The sequence below is a fragment of the Dipteris shenzhenensis genome, chromosome 8, assembly GCF_047967505.1.
Source record: "Dipteris shenzhenensis isolate YYH24624 ecotype China chromosome 8, Dip_SZ_1.0, whole genome shotgun sequence".
Taxonomy (NCBI): domain Eukaryota; kingdom Viridiplantae; phylum Streptophyta; class Polypodiopsida; order Gleicheniales; family Dipteridaceae; genus Dipteris; species Dipteris shenzhenensis.
In genome coordinates, this window is record NC_141603.1 from 51,746,051 (window position 1) to 51,752,020 (window position 5,970).

Genomic DNA, 5,970 nt, shown 5'->3' on the forward strand with positions numbered 1-5,970 from the left:
TGATCTAATTGAGATCCATAAGTAGTTGTTGGCTCTTTAATTGTAATTTGAAGTCAAAGTTGTGAATGATATTTTGGAGGTTTGTTGCTTGTGGCGTTTGCTTCAACATGTCGATTTTGAAATCTCCAAATATAATGGTGTTAGATTGTTTGTTAGCTCCGCCTGGAAGGCAGAGCTATCATTTCACTTTTCTTAAAAAATTATCCCATGCCATTTTTCGCCACGTGGCCCCTTACTATTTTGGTTCTCTCTCTCTCTCTCTCTCTCTCTCTCTCTCTCTCTCTCTCTCTCTCTCTCTCTCTCTCTCTTGCAAATCATTTGAACTTTCCTATACACGGGCTTCCATCACAGGTGTTGCAAATTAATCATTCATTCATCTTGACAATTGTTTTCCTTTGACAGAACCAATTGAAGGTAGTGCTCACGAGTACTTGTACTCACTTGTTTTCTGTGTTGGAAAGTATGTTCTGAAGGCAGGCTATGAAGAAGTTGTATTTTGTGGATGGGGGTCCGTACACATTGATGATTGTGTATGTATTTTTTTATTTTTGAATTTTGATCCTTGTAATCTCTATCCCATTTTCATTGTAAGTGTCCACACTTTCAATTTTTAGTTCTTTATGCACTAGCATGCAAGACCCTGAGTGTGAGTAGTTGTTGATGGTTTCGAATGTTTGATTGATGAATTTGCTTGGATTTTTTGTTCTTGTTTCTTGTAAGCAAATGACATAAGAAATCATTAGTTGGGTTGTTTCTTTCAGATCTTCCTCGTATTTTGGTAGGGATATTGTGTTCAAAGATTGAACGAGGATTGTGTTATTTTTTGAATCTTGCAAGCGTGTTTGAGGATTGTGTTATTTTTTGAATCTTGCAAGCGTGTTTGCAATATTGTTTTGTAAGATGCATGATTTATGACGCGTTCTGTCTCTTTCTTGATGTTGTTGTCCACATCGAAGTTTTGAAATTGCAAGGGCTCTACCAAGTATAGATTTTCTATTTTTTTAACTCTAGATAAAGCTGTGTATGCCAACCCATGTGCTCGTACTCCTTTTGGGGAGAAAGCAAGTTTCTCCATTGTTAGTCCTTGAGCTCTATGGATAGTTGTTGTTGCTGCTGGTGGTTGTATTGGAAATTGTTCGCATGTGAGGATGCTTGTTTTTTGTGGGCCTATTTGAACTTCTTTTGTTACTCTAAATATTGGTGTCCATTGTTGTTTTATAGATTCTTGCTAGTTTATATTATCGGAGCAAAGTTCAATTAATATGCCCTCTTTTATTTCTATTGTTGTATGTAGTCCATTTGTAACTTTAGGATCTTCTAGTAATTTTGATTTTGTGCATAATGACTCGGAGAAGTGGTCAATCACTGTGAAAATGTGTTTTCTCTTGCAAGATAGTTCGAGTACCTTCTTATTATGCTTGTTTGTTTCAGAGCTTGTGTAGTACAAGTGAGGGAAGGTATGATCTGTTGGTATTGGGCACAAGCAATTTTGGTTAATGTAATCTACTTGAGCTTGTATGTGTGTACAATTTCCAAAGGAGTTTAAAGCATTTATAAAATTATTCTTACTTTGTCTCATTGTTTTTTTCAAATCATAGCATTATGGTTTTGTGTGCCAATAAGAAGTAGCCACATATTCGAGCTCGTTATCGTTTTTTTTAAAAACCCAAGAGTCTTTGATGGGCTTTGCTTGGTAGAAGTCTCCGCAGGTGAAGACATCGATATTGCCAAAATATTCTGAGTGGTTGCGTTTCAATGTCCTCATTCTTAAGTCTGCAAAGTCCATAGTTCTCTTTCCCACCAAGGAAATCTCATCAAATACAATGAGTTGAACTTGTTCATATAGCGAGGTTAGTGTGTCCAGTTTTTCTTTAGGAAGAGAAGTAAGGTTTTTGTATGTGTGGGCAAGTGAAGTGCAGAGTGTATTGTGTTGCCATTGACATTTCGTGCTGCTTTTCTTATATATGCTAGCATCAAAACCTTCGGCAAGTCGAGATTGACATCCGGTATGTGTAGGTTGTAATAGCGAAGTAGTCCTTGCACTAGTAGAAGGAGCAAATATGTTTTCCTTGTTCCTGCCCCTCTTGTGAGGAATAATTTTATTTTATCAGAAGGGTGCAACCTTTCACGTAGCATATCATCAAATAGTGATCTTTGCTCTTTATTCAAAGTCTTTATTCAAAGAGTGGAGCTTTTGGAAGTAATCATTGTTGTCTAGTAAAATTTGTTGTTTTATGCTTATTACAAAATTGTCTTTTCTTGTTTGATTTTGCAATGTAGGCATGTCCAATCCAATGTCATAATATTGTTGTTACTTACATTTTGCATCATGTATGTGATGCTATCACTATCTTAATTTTGTTCATTGTCATTTGTGATTTTTTATTCTTCTGTTTTTTCATTGTATTGATAGTTATATGTCCCCCTATTTTCTTCAATAGTTTGTATGTTTGCAAAGTATGCTATTTGCCAGCTTCCATGTTTTAGCAATTCTTGATTTTCATTTTCTTTGAAATGGTAGTATCATAGTAATTGTTCTCGATAGTAATTGTCTCGGTCCTTGAATTTATTAAACTTCACAAACCTTATTATCTTTGGTTTTTCCCTTTTTTTGTAGGTGTGTTGTGAGTGGTTGTACTCAGCTGCCCTGCAAATGTTGCCAAACATATGTCATCCATGTGGGATCTTCTTAAATATTTGTCAATTATTGACTCGTACGATATGTCTGTTGACTCATTAGGTAGTTTTTGAAGAAAGTCTTTCGTTTCAGTAAGAAAGCTCTCCTTTGTTTCTCATTTGTGTTGATGAATTGGAAATCTTGTGTGGATCTATGCAATGGCAAAGATAAAGTAATGAAGGAAGCCAGTTGTGCACTCATTTGTTGTGAGTGAAGGAATGTGTTTCCCAATTTGCGCATGTGTTCTTGTGTTGACAAGTTTTCTTGCATGCATACTCTCATTGTGTCTTTCAATGCTTGTGTTATTGTGTTGTCCATTTTAGTCATGTATGATGTGCAATAGGATGTTGCTGCATAGGGATCCATAATGAATTGTATGTCCATGCTTGATTGCCATAAGTATATTATTTTTTTGTTGAAGGCGTTAGTGAATATGTCTTTAGGGTCACGTTTCAGAAACAAAGTTGTTTTTGTAATGTTTGATTGCAGACATTGGGTATGTGCTTGCAAGTCTATGTCCAAGTGCTCCAACCATTTGTATGTCATTGTTGTGTTTGGTTCCAATCTCTGAATTTCACTTTGTATTTTTTTGTATGAGTGTTGATATTTTCCTCTATTGGTATTAGCCAGAGGTTTGAGGATCATTGTCTCATTCAAGGGTGGTTTTTTATAGTTAAATCTACAATTCTTCTTTCCCTTTTTTGTGCATGTTATCGTGTGTTTATGTGTTTGAATTTCTTTTATGTTATCATTTAAGAATATCTTATCGCATGTTATGTGCTCATTTATGAAATCTATTAATTCTTCATTGTTATTTGAATTGTATGTTGGTGTGTTCTTCACCCATACATGTTCATGTTTGCTCCCTCTACTTTGAAATTTAGTTACAAGAAGTAATCAACAACATTTCCTAGTATTATGTAGTCTTTCAGGATAAGTGAGAGCATTAGTTGTAGCTTGTGAACATAATATCTAGCGCAAAATGTAGGGTTTCTTCGCACCAACTAGCTGATCTCCCTATTTGTTAGTGGTTGCCTTGTATTGCAAGTATTGGAGTTGTATCTTGTTTGGAGAGCATTCACTAGAGGATCCCATAGGTGTTCTACTCTCATGAAAACGTAATGAAGAATGTTTGTGTTCCCAATTGCCTCATCATTGCAAATGCGTCTTTTCATAGTTCGCAAGCTCTCAAAGTCTTGATATCCTATTCCTGATTGTAGAATGGTTTTTATGTTTGTATTGTTCTTCATGTCTTTCGCATATAACACTTTGTTTTGCAACATCCCTTTTCTTAATCGTACCCATATAGAATGCATGACTTGATGTATGAGAACCTTGATTGATTTGAAAAACAAGTTTGGAATGTTGTGTGAGAATTTCAAAGATTTGTGCATGATTTCCCATTTCACAATGTCTAAATATGACAGTTTTTGATTGTGAACCTCTCTAGGACATCCGAAGAATAGGGTTGGGAAATTTAGCTCTTCGCTATGCTTATCCTGGAAAAGGCCTAATGGTAACTGGTTCTCTCCAGGGGCAACATATGTCACTTTTGTTTTGTAGTCAATAATTTGTTCGGCACTCATGATATTGTGAATCAATGTGTTGGTATCAATATTAGCATTCTCATCATTCTCTTCATTATTATTTGTACCTTCTACTAAGTTTGTGTTGGTGTCATCTTGTTGCAGGCTTAATATATGTTTATACCACTCATGTTAATACTGACATTGTTTTCAATATACAAAGGTTTATCTATTAGTACATTAAGAGCTCTCATTAGAGTTTTTGGTCGAACATTGCCTATTGCATAAGTGGTTTTGTATTCTAGTCTCTTTTTAATCCCTATGGTTATTGATGCTTCATCTTCCAAAAATCATGGAAGAACGCTTGGAATTTTGTTAGTGTCAACAACCACATTTATGATACTCCCAAAGACTCCTAGTTGTCCATTGAAACCTAGTTCTCTTATTTGGATGAATGCGATCCTTGGAGCTACTAGTCGTTCCTCAATTTCATTTAGCTAATTGACTGCTGCTAATTGTTGGTTCAAGCTGATGTGTGTTGGAACGAAGTACTTTGGAATTGAGTTATGCTTTATCGATTTACTACAATCACGGCATATTCTGTATTCTTTGTCTTTGAAGAGCTCATACACATTATCTTTTTTACTATATATCCAATCAAAATATGTTTTAGAAACGTAATTGCTATTCTTTCAAAATACCATTCTTTCACATGAGAAGCATTCATTTGTTGGTGTGTCCTTTATACCTTTCAAATATTTGGTAAATAGTTTTGAAACATAGAGATGTAAATAGACTCATTTACATTATCAATAGTGATGGAACGGTCGTGTTTTCTTTTTTTATGTTGGGCTAAAGGGGATTCTTCACTAATTTTAGTGCTTTCCTGGAGCACTTCATTAGTGTTGTTTTGTGTAAAAGTCTTTCTTAATTGGGTAACTTTTCTTCTGATGGAAGTGTAAGATATATTTGTTGTAGGGTAAATAGTTTTCATTGTGTTCATCATTTCCTTGATTGACCTTTTCTTTTATTCTAACAAAATTCTTTTTAAGCTTTCTTCCATTTCAATACTCGAAATTTTCCTTTTATCAAAGTTACTACGTATTGTGCAAGGAAATATGTTCATGTCTGGATGTAATATTGCGATTTGTAGTATTGTTTTCTTGCTTACTATGTTAACATTCTCAAAGCATTGGTAGGCAATATCTTCATTTTTGTGAAACAATTCTATTTTGAAATCGAATGTCTTTATCAAGGTTGAGAGCAAGAAAATGCCATAGGGCGAGAAGATGAAATCTTCTTTCTACAAGTGAAGAAGATATGCTTCTGCATTGTTGAGCTGAGGATAAATTTCACAAAAGTTTTAAGACTCAAAGAATGTGTTGTTCCATTTAGTAGTTTCTTCATTGTTGGAGTCCAACAACTTTGCAGGTCTACATTTGACATTTAATTTAAGAGCTTGTATGGAAATATGAAAGTTTAGTATGTAAGATATACAAAGTAAGATGCACTTATTGTTAGGAAATTGGGTTAGAAATTCATCATCAATATGCATGTCACACAATGATTTTTGATAATTCATTTCGTGTGTACTAAGCAAAGAAGATTTGTTGCTTCAGATAGAAGAATGCTAGTGCGTGGAGATCCTTATGTGAAAAATGTTGTGAAAGAGAGAGAGAAATTATTGCAAGTATTTGAGAGTATATCTTTATGAGAAAGACTTATTGAAAGATTGAGTAAATGTATTAAAACTTTAGAATTACATAT